The sequence below is a fragment of the Maniola jurtina genome, chromosome 6, assembly GCF_905333055.1.
Source record: "Maniola jurtina chromosome 6, ilManJurt1.1, whole genome shotgun sequence".
NCBI lineage: Eukaryota > Metazoa > Arthropoda > Insecta > Lepidoptera > Nymphalidae > Maniola > Maniola jurtina.
Window position 1 is genome coordinate 5367382 of NC_060034.1, and position 16097 is coordinate 5383478.

At 38.0% G+C, this 16097-nt stretch overlaps 1 protein-coding gene across 4 annotated transcripts in view; it reads left to right on the forward strand.

Annotated features, from left to right (window-relative positions):
* LOC123866535 overlaps positions 1-16097 on the forward strand; it is a 198845-nt gene that overhangs the window by 133609 nt on the left and 49139 nt on the right. For all 4 annotated transcript variants that reach the window (XM_045908178.1, XM_045908181.1, XM_045908180.1 and 1 more), the window contains one exon: positions 15868-15927. The gene's annotated coding sequence lies outside the window, so the exon portion shown is untranslated. The remainder of the gene's footprint in view (positions 1-15867; positions 15928-16097) is intronic.

The following is a 16097-nucleotide window of genomic DNA, read 5'->3' on the forward strand; positions in this document are numbered from 1 at the left end:
TTAAAAGGACTAAGCCTTTTGAGCTAGTGTAGTTACAGTGTTAGTGCAGTGTAAAGAACACAAGAAAGAACAAAGTGAAAATTTAGTGCTAGTGCAATATAATGAACACAAGAACAAAGTGTCATAAAATAATAACTAACGATAAACTAAGAAATATGTCAATGGACGGACTCTTAGATATAAGTACTTTTATAAGTTTAGGTTAACATAATATTACTTATTAGCTTTACTCGTAGGCTAGATTGTAATTCTAATAAAGTACTGCTGTCAGTACTTTATGGTTATATAAAAAAAAAAAAAAAAAAAAAAAACTATACTCTTCAGAGAGAGAAATATTGTATGAAATCCTATACTTACTTACGTCTTCAAATAAGGTATCACTAGCACACACGTTCAGTCGAGCTGCTCACAAACATCTGGTTAACCCTCTCTTCGTTCTTGAAAGTTATCTATCTGTTAGAAAAATCCTTTTAAAATTCCTGCTGCTTCAGCGAGGGAGGCTACTGGCTAAAGAATCGAGTAGGTACTCTCAATCCAGTCTGCTTAGTATGAAATTTTACCAAACGCTGATAGAATTAAAAATAGTGTTATCTTTGTGTACAATAGATAATGAAACTTTCGGTGAGAGTCCGACTCGGACTTGACCGGTTTTTCTCTCTCTTATTGAAGTATTGTACAGTGTACACACATGCAAATTCTATTATCACACTAACATTGTAAAGGTGAAAGTTTGTGTGTATGTTTGTTACAAAAACTACTGAACGGATTTGGCTAAAATTTAAAAGTGGAGAAAGATTATTATATAATGAATTAACTCATAGGCTACTTTTTATCCCGGAAAATCAAAGAGTAACAAACGGGATTTCAAACACCCAAATCCACGCAAACGGAGTTGCGGGCATCAGCTAGTCCTTCATACAAATATCACACACACTTCTTTATAGCTTCATCGTTTCATTTATGAATCCAGTTAAAAGATCACAAGGATAGTAGTAAACATTGGTAATAACAACAATACCTTTTACCTTTTGTTTGCAAAACACCAGTGCCTTATCGCTAAGAAGCGCGCACAATAATTAGGTCGTAACCCGCAACACCGTGGGATTATCCCACGTGTTACAATTACTTAGGAAACAATTCGTGCCTTGGGGCTTACTCAGGCTACTCTAAGCCGGGTAAAACTTGACGAATTAAGATAATTAATCGAGTTGCTTGTTAAACTGAGTTGTCTGTTTCAAGCGGATCTGTTACCAACGGACGTTCATGTTGACTAAATTATACCGGAACTAGAGCAACGAGCAACTAAGTTTACATAATAATTAATGTCGACGGTTATTCCTACACCTACACTCATAGCGTATGTTGTGCTTTTTAAAATAATTATGTAATTCATCATCATCAGACTGTGGACGTCCACTGCTGGACATAGGATTTCCCTAAAGAGCGCCAACACACACAATACAATATAGCCTATGTCACTCAAGAATAATGTAGCCTTCTACTCGTGAAAGAATTTTCAAAATGGGTTCAGCAGTTCCAGAGATTACTTCCTTCAAACAAACTTACAAACTTTACCTTTTTATAATATCAGTGTAGATTCAATGAATATAGCACTCACTAACTCGTCTAGGAAACTACTGAAGTAGGAAAGCAAAATATTAGGAAATAGCCAAATCGTATTTATTTTCAATGGAATCCTAAAATGCGGAAACGCAATAGAACCAATCTGTAGCAATTTCCGCGCGTCGCAAATATTGAGCTTAGTCAAAATTTTGCATTATTTATTCCTGTACACCTTTACATCATCGGCACACATGATACACGATTTAGGACCTATGCCTACTTGTAAGTTATTTATAAAATTAACACCATGTTTTCTGAAATTTTTGTTTCAGAACGTTTGTTCAAAACAATTACAGGTATTATTAATTGCAATATTTGTGATCCTTGCGAAGTGCGAACGTTTCTTACTTTCGTTCAGCAGTGGGCGTTTGTTGGTTTCATCGAAAACAAATTCCGGCGCTTGCCAACCAGGAATAAAAATATAATTAGGTATCTCTTTGATGCAGTGTCTTCAATTATTATAAGACAAGCAACGTTTCGTTTGCCGGCTGGATTTAATTTAGGATTTTTTCCTCTGGTCTGGTTTAGACTTTGGTTCGATGCTTCGGCGGTTGCTACTTATCAACCTATCGGCGTGCTAAATCGCTTAAAGCGTAATGCCAACCTAATTAAGAATTCCGTTACAATACTGCGTAGAAATTGATCAGGATTTTAATAAAACTGCCCATTAAGCCCGCTTCCACCCATCTTCCACCTGAAATTATAACAAAATTAGCTACATCATATTATTAATAGTCGTATATATACTTGAAATACATGACATATTTCTTGTAAATATTTCACATAATAATATATTACAAGCCTACGACAAGTAAATAACTTAATTTGTCATATTAATTCACACATATTCCGTTACCGTAATAAGCTCATTGTCTTACCCTCGCAATGCTAATAGCATTCATAGTGGAGGCGTAATGCTAAAGGACGTTCAAACAAATCCTTATGAATATGTATTGTATAGAAACAATGGCTGCAAAACTTGCTACAATACCACTAATCAATTCTGGCATAATACAAATATAGAATAAATTTCACCACCAAGCGGTTACAATATTCTCTTAAAAACTACTTGCATATCCTTCAGCCCAAACACAATCAATATCATCATTGCTGGAGCACTTATCTTCCAGAGTGAAAAAAGTTTGGCCTTTTAGCTGGAATAAAGAGAGACGATATGAAACCGGAAACACAATTCACGAGTCTCAAACCTACCCTTCGAATTTCAGACTACCTTCATATTCGTTATTTTATAGGTGATTGATATTAGCAATTTAAGTTCTTTTAAACTGGAAAGTGAAATTACATCAAATTACATCGACAAAATGTCATCGAATATATTTTGTAAAAAAAAGCCGTTACGAAAACTCATCAAACATATACGAATCGGAATCGGCTGTTGGAATAATATTGTAACTGTGAAATTCTCGTCTGGTTCATTCGTATTCGATTGCATATTTTTACGTTCAATTAAGAATCGCTGAATTCCTCGATGACTTTTCGACGAGACACGAAGCAGGGTTCACGTTTTCAGACATTTATGTATTTATGGAACGGTTGTACACGAATGATAATTATAATATGTATGTATAATGGGTTTTCCAGTTCGAGGTTGCCATTCCAGAACCGTAAGCGCAGTGTTGGTAGACTCCTTTCTAGGTGGAAAGGCGACATCAAACGAATTACAAGGAGCCGCAGGATTCGTATCGCGCAAGACCGTGGCGTGTAGAAGTCCCTTCAAAACACCTACTATCGTAGTAAACAGAAAAGCCACTCCATTGGGAAATCTTGTATACATATGTATTATGTATACATAAAACGTACTTGTTCAATATGGTACAGTGATGTTACGAAGGACTAGACTAGCCATCTGAAAAGCTTTAATCAAAGTCAAAGTCAACGCCTTTTGCTCAATATGGGTACTACTTTGCACTTTTTAGTTGTCGATTGTGGAATTTCCCTTGGATATATTAACCACATCCAAGAATTTCACAGATACTCGTACATTGATGTAATACTGACAATTAATTACGTGAATCTAAAATTAAAGCTACGAGGTAGCTACAGCCCACAACTAACTCTTTTCTGGCTGCCTCACCAATACGTGGATAAACACGAAATGGCAGATTCCAATATGGATGTGGATCGTGTTTAACCACTAAGCTTTGAACAGTTGAATGAGATAATCGTTTTCCGCGTTTGTTTTTGTTTGTTAAAACAGCGAGCTGAGTTCTCGCCAGCTATGGATGATTGTCACGAATATCATCATCGAATATCACGAACGACAGTTATTAGATAGTGCGCAATCCAATTTCATCGGCATCGTCTGCGTCACAATGCAATTTGCTGTTGGAAGTTTCGACACGTACCTTATGTTGATGTTTTCTCACCAACCCACCCTATCTATCTACCTACCTAATGATGTTTGCTATTGGGTTATTGTAGGGAGAATAAATTGCTTTAACTTGCGGTTTCATGACAGGGCAGAGACTTTTGCTCTTTATAGGCACCCAAGTACAATTAGTGCTACAACGCTTTCTTACAGCTTTTCAACGACAAAGTCTTGAAAGAACTGCGAAAAATATGTTTCGCATTGATTGTGCTTGACGTGCTATATACAATTTGTATAGGTACAGCACTAGACATTCCAAATTTTAACTCAATACCATGATTACTTATTGAAATAATATAAGCAGTTGTGACGGAGGGCAAATGGACTCGACACTCCATAGTGATTATCTTTTATCATTTTGGTACAGAACCCTCGGCAAGTGGGTCTGAGTCACACTTGGTTAGTTTTTCATATTAAAAAGATGAATATCGCACAATTTTCATAGAAGATTGTTAAAAAAAATACTTACTATAGTGGTTTTGATAATGTAATAAAAGTAAGTCTAGGTTGAAGTGAAACCTTGTGTACCTACCTACTTAGCTGACTAGGGTCACTAATTTATTAAAATACTTGATATTCTGAATTTCATAGAATTCTCTGAATTAGAAAAGTTCAAGTTTTAAGTAGACATTTTAGTAAACTTAAACGCAAACAGTCATTTAATACAAATTTCTCACGGTCAACGTTTAGTATCAAATTTATTTTTATGTATATTTTTATTGTTTGCGGAGAGGATTGTCGCCTCCTTGGGGAGTATTTGTATGCGGACTGAAGAGAATTACTTGCACTTGGGATCCACTTTGTTAGTGGCGATAAAACCATTTATTTGTGTGGTTCGTACCTACTAAAGATTTTTTATTCAATCTACGATCTGCGATTCCTCCTGATTCTATGTGATGACTGATGCTGTAGTCTAAGATGAAAGCGCGCAGCTTTGAGCTGTTATGGCTTAATTAATACTCTTTCCCCTAATCGGTTTATACACGCCATGTCGTACCAGAACGCTAAATCGCTTGGCGGTGCGGCAGGATCTGCGTGACATCGAACATGCTAACTACTGAACCAACGAGGCAGCCATGTTTGAGTGAATAGGGTCCCGTTGGCACTCCTCAAGTACGGAACCCTAAAAAAAGGTCTAGAAAATTTTTGCAGTACGAATTGTTTAAGAATGAAATAATAATGAAGTATTTAATTTTATTCGTTGCAAAACTTGGGAAAGCAGCTGTTTAATTACGTTAACAAAATTTCAATGTAACAATCTTACAGTAAACAACCGTGTGTAAAGCGTGGCGTTATTACACCATAAATTTTCCTTTATCCGCCAATTAACGCGTAAAGAGCTTCGACGTGGTTTAATTGGTTTTGTTGCTTAATGATAACATATTAATAGAACCCTCCTCATATGTAATAATCACATTATATTACTTTAGTAGGTGCGTACCTATATGTATTATGTAAGTTAATAGCAAGATTTAGGGCGCCTTCGTCACCAAGTGTCGCACGAAAGCAGCCAATCTATACTATCTATACTCTATACTAATAAATAAAATTGGAGTGTCTGTCTGTAATTTCGAAATAACTACCGCATATTAAGGTCATATGGTTATTTGAACAATACTATAACTGAATCACACGTTTTTAAAATTTTTGTCTGTCTGTCTGTCTGTTTGAAAAGGCCAATCTTGGAAACGGCTGAACCGATTTTGACGGGATTTTCACAGACAAGTAGAGAATTGACCAGGGAGTAACATAGGCTACTTTTTTAACCGACTTTCAAAAAGGGAGTTGTGTTTTCTACCTATGTACACCGAAATCTCCGAGATTTCTGAACCGATTTGCGTCATTTCTTTTTTAATCGAAAGGGGAACTTTGCGACATTGTTTCATAAAAAATTTGGATTCCAACTCCTCAATCCTGATGCTGCAGGGGATCTGACCAATCCACGCGGGCGAAGCTGCGGGCATCAGCTAGTTATTGAATAAAAAGCGCGCTCAGCGATGCTCGGACCTGGCGAAAGCAGCATAGTTGCAGCACTGCAGCCACGGTGCCTGCGCTCGGCACTTTATGGCTTTGAAGGTATTGACATTTGTGGATTGGTACTAAGGGCACCTTAGGACCTTAGTACCAATCCACAAATGTCAATACTAAAATCTCAGCGAATGACCTGAAGACTAACAATAGTTAAGTCTAAACAAAGTTAAATTAGTGCGACAGGTTGAGATGGCGACCGGGGTGGGGACACCCCGCACACCCGCACAGCCCCCGCACTTACCCACTGCGGGTGAACTACTTAATTATAAAGCAAGACAGAATGTGACTTACTCAGGCAGGTAGGTGTGTATATGATGTAAATCTATCTCGTTTTAACTCTTAAGTAAAGTCTGAGCGATGTGTTGCGTTTCGTGATAACGCATACTGATCGATAGCAATTGTTAAGCAACTAGATGGGTGACCTATTTTGGAAGTCCGAATTTAGTATTTTTGTGTCCTCCCTGCCGCCATAGACTGAGACCACGTTAAGCGTCAAATAGCATTTAATTTTTTTTTTATATCCAGTTCTAAAGAAGCACCTCCGTTTGCAATTTTGATTCCAAATTTCCACATTCTGAAATCATTCCATGGAGGGTATCAAGCAAAGGAGTTAATAGCAATTTTTATAGCTTCAGATTGAAGTTGAGCCAATTTACCATTCATTGCTGTGAATCCAAATAATTTAGCCAGGAACACGAGCCCAGTCACGTTTGCACGAAGCGGTGGAAATGCCGCCGATTGGCAGAGCTACGGGACCTTTTGATAAACTGAATCCCGGAAACTACACTCTGAAAGCAATCAAGTCGGTGTTAACGTTCAAAGTAATTTCTTTGGCTTCATCCGTTCAACTCTCGGCTATTAAGCTGACTTCATTTAGTACGACGAAATGGAAACGATTGGTAGCATTTTCGGTTTAATTCTTAATTTTAGTAGCTCTATAAATATATAAAAGGAAAAGTCGATTAACAGACAGGGTGATCTATCAACGTATCTAAGCTCCAACTACTGGGTGAATCGGGCTATGGCATGCAGTTAGCTAATTGGGATGATGACTATGTCAAAATTAAATTATTTCTTAGAAACTATTAAGTAGAAGGTCTTCCAAAATTCATAAAATCCACGTTCGCTGCTAGTTTTAAGTTTGCTGATCATTTTAGATTATCGATTTAACTAAAAAAGTTCGTCTTACGTCAAACGTTTATGACGTCATATCTGTATATTTCATACAAGCTCCCTTAGGCAAGCGTTTTGACGTTTGATTAAAAGTCGCTGATTTGACTACTAGTCATCATCCTTATTGTGACGCAGAAATCCGTTAAGAAAGGATTTTTGAAAATCAACCCCTAAGCTATACGGGTAAAATGGAAGTTACAAATTTGTGTATTCCACGCGGGCAAAGTCCTGGGCATGAGCTAGTCCCAAATATCATACAATAAAAAGTCCTTACTCACTCACTGACTGACTGAACGCCCAGATCAAACCCTTGGATCTAGAAAGTAAAAATTTTGAACATAAGTTCACCCCCACCCACTTTAGGGTGCCTATCAGAATGACCTTATAATGTAGACAAGGAATTAGGCCTGATTTTTAAAATTCCTACGGGAGAGAACCCGCAGCATGTGCCCGCAGCATAAGTCTTAACAAGGTTCTCTAACCTTCTTAAAACTAGATGAAAAGTATAAAAGCTTAGTGCAGATAAAATACTTTAGTTATGACTGCTCAGATACCCTGCTGACAACGTTTTTGATTAAAATTTTCACCTCGCTGCGCTTTAATTAAATAAATACAATATGTATTGAATATACTGTTACAATATTTTATCTATCCACTAGGCAAACATGATAATAACGAAATAATTCAGGACCTGTAATTGAAAACAAGTATCGATTTGGAAATAAACAAGTTTTCGCATTTAATTTCACGCCGGTAACTCAATTCTCGCACAAAATAGCCTGGCGTATTAAACTGGGGATAAAACTGCGAAACGTTATCATGGCTAATTGAGTTTTGTATTGCGAGCGCGACACTGTAAAAAAATTGCATTACAAATTTACACTAAAGTAAGTGTGAGACACAAAAAATCCAAAAAATAAATCCGTGTTTTAGGTGCAAAGAGCTTTACCATTTTTAAACTTTGTTATTTGGGTTCACCCTTTGTTTATTCAAAGTACTAGATAGAAACCAAGTACAAGTATAACCATTTCGTGTACAGTAAGCCGTACCGATATGGCCTGGTTTTGTTTGGGTGAACTTCGAACCTTCAGACCTAAGACATTTTTAAGACGAGACTAATTAGGTTTTCGTTTCAATTCTGCCTTAACTCTGAACAAAGCAAACTCAGATCTCAACCTTAGGCAAGAAAACCTACATGCAAATTAGACCGAGTGGTTTAACTTTGAGCCAGACGTTGTGTCAGTCAGTAATTTCTCCTTTTTACAGACACGTACTCAGGAATTTATATTCAAAGCAGTCTATGATTCTAACTTAAAACTTGAAGCCTACCTTTACCTAGAACAGAGTGAATTGCTGATATAAAATTTAAGGTCGCAATTAAGTTCTAATATTGATGTTAATTTTCTGAAATTAAACAAATAAATATCGCTATTTGACGCCGTTACGATGAATTCAGGAACTCAGGACGACTTCATTAGATATAATTAAGTCGTACTAGATGATACCCAAAACCTTGTTCGCTTTGATTTAGATTTTGTTTAACCCTGCGAGAAATCTTTGATTCTTCGGGATTTTATGTCCGACTTTGAATTTTAAGTTATCTTGTACCGAATTTCGGTACAAGATAACTTAAAATTAAAATAGATTGGCTGTGGTAAAGGTTTGGCTATCATTAGCAAGCTGAAGTAAGTAGCAGTGGGCAGGCCATGCTTGTACGGCGATGAGCGTTGCAGCCGAAAAGTCCTAGAGTGGAGATCGCGTATAGAGAAAGGCTGAGGATCGGGTGTAGTGGCCTCATTCAGGAAGGCCTACGTCCAACAGAGGCGACAGAGGTGAGTTGGGCAACTACAGGCCAATTAGCCTCATGTCCAATATTTACAAAGTTTTTGCTAAAGTGCTCTTGAACAGAATGACCAATACGCTTGATGACCAGCAACCATGCGAACAAGCTGGCTTTAGGAAAAAATTCTCCACGGTCGACCATATTCAGGTAGTGACTCAATTGATAGAGAAGGCTAACGAATACGACATAAAGATGTACATGTGTTTTATTGACTACAAAAAAGCCTTCGACTCTATCGATAGGAATAGAATATGGTCGTCACTACGCGAACAAGGTGTCTCTCAGAAGTACATAAATATAATCAATAGTGTATATTCTAGATGCCGGGCAAGAATTAGACTCGAAAGGGAGGGAGCTGAATTTCCCATCAATAGAGGCGCAAGACAAGGAGACCCGTTATCACCGAAAATTTTCACTGCAGTTTTAGAAAGCGTTTTTAGAAACCTGGACTGGGAAGAAAAGGGCCTAAGAATTGACGGAGAGTTCCTTAGTCATCTACGTTTTGCAGACGACATCGTCGTATTCGCAGAAAATGCATCGGATCTCAACGTAATGGTAGAGGAACTAGCAAAAGAGAGCATGAAAGCTGGCCTATTATTAAACAGCTCCAAGACAAAGATCCTGACGAATTCGGAATGGGTGGACATCAGTATAGCGGGGGAAAAAATTGACTACGTAAAAGATTATGTCTACCTAGGGCAGTCTGTATCTTTTGAAAACTGTACGGAGAAGGAGATACAGAGAAGAATCGCTATTGCTTGGAGAAAGTTTTGGAGTTATTTTTGGAGTTGGAGATTATGAAGAGCAGGGAAATAAAAGTTTATATAAAAAAAAAACTCTTTGAGGTCGCGATATTGCCATGTTTGACATATGGATGTCAAACGTGGGCTCTAAGAAAGGAAGAGGAAGAGAAACTAGCAATCTGTCAAAGGAAGATGGAGAGAAGTATGTTGGGACTAAAGATGAAAGATAGAGTAAGTAACAAAACGATTCGGAATATGACTAAACTGACAGATATAAGAAAAATTATTATAAAATTAAAATGGAAATGGGCTGGACATGTTTGTAGGTTGGATAAGATGAGATGGACAAAAAAGGTGACTGAGTGGATTCCAAGAAACAGAAAAAGGAAAAGAGGACGACAAAGAAAAAGATGGCGAGATGTTTTTGCACACAAAGTAGGACCGGACTGGATGCGGAAAGCTCGGGATAGGGAGCTTTGGAGAGATTTGGGGGAGGCCTACGCCACGGAGGCGACTAGTACGTAAATTACTATACTATTATAAAAAGGACTTAAATATTTTTTTATTAAAACATAAATATTTTGACATTATTTTATCAATAAATTTTTGACATTATTTCATTAATTTTTATGTGACGATATATTAATTGATACTGAGAAATGGGAATTGATATAAGTTTTGGATTTTGATTATGATGAATTTATGAACAAAAATGAATAAATAAGTTATTGTAACACAACATAGCTATAAATGTATTAGGAAACGTATTAGATAATAAAGGCTTTTTTTACTTTTACTTTTACGTCCAACAGTGGATGTCGAAAAACTGATGGTAATGATAATAATGATAATGGGATTTAAAAAGGCAACAGACAGACACTTTTTCGCATTTTAATGTTAGTATGTATTTAAACGCCCCAATATCACACTCGTCAAATAAGTTCCCGTAAAAGCTTTCACCTTAACACCGCACACAAATCCTTCAAAAACCTCTTTTTAAAAACCCTAATTGTGGCGCAAACCTTTTTGTGCATACGTACATACAGCTGTAGTTTCACTAAAGTACACGTAAAGGCTTTTATAGCATTATAACCTTTAGAGCTTGCGCCTTAAAAACTTAAGTCGTTTAAATTTCTATGTTACTTCGTCAACGTATGAAGTACAGAAAGCAAGAGTATGCTTGAGTCCAATTACGTTCGTTCTAATTATGCAATTTTAATTTGAAAAGACGAAGTAGTACTAACATTAGCTTTTACATCTTCTCTGTTAATTAAGTTCAAAGCTTTACTTTATGTCTGGAAATAATGAAGATAACAGAAAATTTTCAATATTCCACATAATTTTGACTCTGAATGCACTAATAAGTTCCATGTCAGGTTGCCAGGCTTCAGACGGATAATATTGTACGGGAGCTGTGTGGCTGTGTGCTCGACCGTAGCAATAGGGAAATTTCCCAACCGAGCGGTGTTGTGCTCGGTAGCGCCAGCTGGGCCGACGGTAGTACGTTGAAACTTCTATATATAGTCCAATTTGGTAAACGCTCTGTCGATGCGATTGAAAGTTGCGTGTTTCTCCTTGTATGCCAATTAAGCTACCCGTGCTGCCATCTAGGCCGTAGGTCGTGTATCGAGCGTTGTTGATTGATTGAGTATAGAAGCGACATCTTCTTGCGAATGTGGCAACCGCTACATCACTCCCCTCTGAGACGACGTCGTGGTGTGAAGCATCGAGGAGAGGTGGCGTTGTTGTGCATCCAAGGGGAATGGCGCCTGGCTTAACCATCCAGAGAAGTGGCGTTGTATGCTGACATCTGCTGGTGGAGTGCAGACCCATTGTGCCCTGATGTGCGATGACGCTTGCTGCGCTGCGCCGTGCGATCCCAAGGGTGTTGCGGTGTGTGCGCGATACGTCCCTTGACCGCGTTGGTGTGCGCCGTGCGTCGGTGTGCGGTGTGCGTCCACTTTTTGGTCACGTCGGCTGTTGCGGTGGTGTGTGACCACGCTTGAGTTGGTTGCGGTGATGTGTGATCCCGTCTTCGATCACGTCGGCTGCTTGTGGTGGTGTGTGTGACCACGCTTGAGTCGGTTGCAGTTGTGCGATCCGTCTTCGATCACGTCGGTTGTCACCAATGTACGGGAGCTGTGTGGCTGTGTGCTCGACCGTAGCAATAGGGAAATTTCCCAACCGAGCGGTGTTGTGCTCGGTAGCGCCAGCTGGGCCGACGGTAGTACGTTGAAACTTCTATATATAGTCCAATGTGGTAAACGCTCTGTCGATGCGATTGAAAGTTGCGTGTTTCTCCTTGTATGCCAATTAAGCTACCCGTGCTGCCATCTAGGCCGTAGGTCGTGTATCGAGCGTTGTTGATTGATTGAGTATAGAAGCGACATCTTCTTGCGAATGTGGCAACCGCTACAATATTATATGGCAATAGCCATGATTTCGTCAAAATTGTTATTAATATGTGGGATACTGATAGCTAACTGCGACTATACCCTAACCCCGGAAATAATTTAGTATGGCTCGCTCTCTGTTATGTATAAACCCATACAAATAATAGAGACAAAAATCTTAGTGGGTGTTAACCATTTTGAGGAACCAAGCCACAGGATTTTTAGAAACCTTAATCCACGGGGATAAAATCGCGGACATAATCTACTTAGTTCAGAAATAGCCTGCATTCTGAAGATGTACATAGGCTACTTTTTATCCCAGAAAATCAAAGAGTTCCCTCGAGATTTTTAAAAGCTTTAAATCCATACGGACAAAGTCGCGGGCCTCATCTAGTAAGCACGTAATAACAGGACTAACTTTTATGGCATCTGTGTTCAAGTCCTCTTTAAACAACCCATGCGCATTCTAGACATTTCATTTAACGGTTAATTCCATGTAAATCCTATTACTTCACACGAGAGAACAAGGCTAAGAAACTAACGTGCTTAGGTTACAAATGCATGAGTTAATATCATGACAGTCGACATTGTTGTGAAATTTATTGTAAGTTTGCTCATTTTCCTTTATTTCTGAAGAAGTTGTGTGATTGTATTATAGTTTTCTTCTTATAATGTAAGGTTTCTTAATTTAATCTACACCAAAATAAAGTAACAAAACTTTAAGGTGACATTGTAGTGAACGCCCGAGTAGTAGGTATATGAAGCTAAACAGTAGGTATGCTGAAAACATCTCAGGCCGATTTTACATAAAGCAAATACAGGCAGTTGACAGGTTCCCATGTCCACGAATAATAGCCCGCTAAATGAGTCGCGGTGAGCGAGTGGCCAAAATTGTGATGCGTTAGCCAATTTTATTAAAGAATCATTGCATACAAAAACGTGTTTCATTTTAAATTTATTACTTTGAGGAAAATTTGATTTATGCCTTGAGTACATACCTACCTACTAATCCTACTTTAATGCGAAAATATTATGTTTGTCTGTCTGCTAGCTTTTCACGGCCTATAAGTTTAACCGATATTAAACGTTTTCAAAAAATTATAGCCAGTGTCTCTCGGCATGATCGTTAGAATCCTTACGATTCTAACGATACCCCATACATCCGTTCAGAATTTAGACGTAATGGTGGAATAAAAAAACTCACATATTACAATGAACCATGAAGTTACCCTTACGTTTTTTTTTTGGGCAATGGAGTAAATAAAAGAACCTACAGAAGTCTTTATAAACATAATTCGTATTACATCGATGTAAAATAATTAACCACATCACTAATTAACCTTACATTGCTGACTATCAAAATGCAAGTCAGCATCGGGTTTAAAATCCACGCTCGTACTCAATGATTTTTTAATGAAATTTCGCGGCACATCGCGATTCCAGTCAGCTGTCGCGGTTCATTTGGCCGTCATTATTTGTGAACACGGAGCATTTCATACGACCAAGTTTATTCTGCATAAGGCCACGAACAAATAACTAGAGGAAATTCTGCATAAAGTTGCCTGTCTATCGATATTTTACAGGATATATTTCGAAGAGTGTCCGCAAGAACTTTTTGACTTGGTTCCTCCTTCAACTTTCTACCATCGATTGTCGAGGTCGTTATTTCGCAGACACGTACGAAGAGATTTGCCTCCTCGTTTCTAATTTAAACCGTTAGGATATAAAACGCCCCTCTTATCTTAGGCTGCACCATAACTTGTCAGCAGGTCTGATTGCAGCTAAGCACTAGTCTATAAGTTTAAATTAAAGGAATCATGACAATCTAAGCGACACGTCCATTATCTTATTGACTGCATACATGTACACACTTTTTTTTGGAGAGTGGCTAGTTTTTTTTTTTTTTTCATGGCTTTATTGTAATATTGTATTATTATTGTCATTATCTGTATTGTGTGCTTAATAAACAAAACAAAACAAATCTGCCCGTGGATTTCCGCTCCAATCACTACCTACTCGACAAACTTTTGCGGAATTCCGGTATAAATCCACTTCAATTCTGCGCTGTCGTTGGTACAGGAGTGATAAGTGCCCTATGTGTTCCTGGTGGACATCAGACGGTGTTAGCGTCTTTATTGGTCCCGAGGAAAGTCCTCAGTAGGCGTGGCAGCTGGGTTGCATGAACGGATTTGGTCCCGTTGCCCAGCCACCCAGGCGATGCGTGGAATACTGTGAGGTTTTAGTCGGTAAGACTTCCGTGCCTCCCCGGGTGCAGAGGTATCCATGAGGATTTCCTCACAAAGAATGATAGATGCACTAAGTAAAAGTTGCCGAAATTCCTCTGCGTCAATTGGACAATATTAGGAAAAACGTGCACAAGACGACGCATTGTGACAGAAATCTGTAAATTTCCATATGATACGTTTATCCTCTCGCGATTTTTCACTGGCTATAAATAGATAGCTCGCTTAAATGAAACAAACTAATTGCACTGCACAGTTGCAAATGCATTTTCCGTTTGCATCCTAATTGCAATTTAATAACATTAGTGCCAAAAACGTCGAGTCTAGCCGGAGATTTACACACACGAGTGACGGCGCACAGCCTCCCGAATCCAGAAATAATCACCGCTAAATGAACAGAGAATATTGAACTGAAACGGATCATGCATTCGCCCTGTTAAATCTAAATGTGATAGTCAGCCTATCCATTCCACTAGGAATTTGTAGACGAAAAAGAGGCTATTTATATGCCACGGGGCTCCTTTCAGAATGGCTTTATTATGATGATGATGATGATGATGATGAAGAAGATATTTTCGCCAAGCGAAATAGCGAGCGGTCGCTGATAACAAAATAACCTGAAACATTTTTCACAAACGATTACATTATTTACGATGTCAATAAATTAATACACCCTTCATTTTTGCCCATCGTCCTTTTCTGAATATTGGTCACCGGTGCCTTGATAAGGCGTTGTCAGAATTTTATATCCAAAAATCACCAAAATGTAACAGCGTTCCTACTGAATAATGATTGCAAATGAACCGGGAGAGCCAACAGGAATAATAACGTACCGGCAATTTCATTAACAGCGCAATCGCGAAATTGCGTTTACGCTGCCCGTGCCTGCCCGCGCTTGCATTCTAATTGCTGTGTTGTTAAAAACTACGTGTAACTGTATCCTTATTACATTTTAATTGGATAAAAGGGATATAATAGCAACGTACAAATTGAAAAACAATATTATTACAATTATTATCACCACTTCCGCCGAAGCAGTGATAATTATAATATTGCACCTCATACATTTTTAAGCATCTCTAATTTTCCAGAGAAATGTGTGTTTGAAGTACTTAATTAAAGATCACTTGCTTTAACGGTGAAGGAAATACCCTGAGGAAACCTGCATGCCTGAGAGTTCTTCATAAAGTTCTCTAAGGTGTGTAAAGTCTGCCAATGCAACGTGGCGGACTAATAGCCTAAACCCTTCTCATTCTGAGAGGAGAGCCGTGCTCAAGCGATGGGTTGATTATTATGATGATGATGATGATGATGATGATAACTTAAAAGATTTTTTTGTTAGGCCCACAATTATTCTGTGTAAGTATAGTTTGTTTGGCAATTAAATATACTCGTACCTATTATAAACTTTATATTTTTTGGTTTACAGGTAGCAACTGAGTCTCACCAACTACAAACACCTATTCAAGAAAAGAAAAAAAAGAAACAGGTTTGTAACTTAAATCTATTTTAAAATAAAATTGAAATCGCACGCGCCTATAGAAGTTTTCATTTCAGAAATAGGTACAAATATTATTCGTGCAAAGTAATCAGACACGATAAGAAGTCATCCATTTTAATATCAGCAATATTCTAGAGTAATAACATAATCTTCCATCG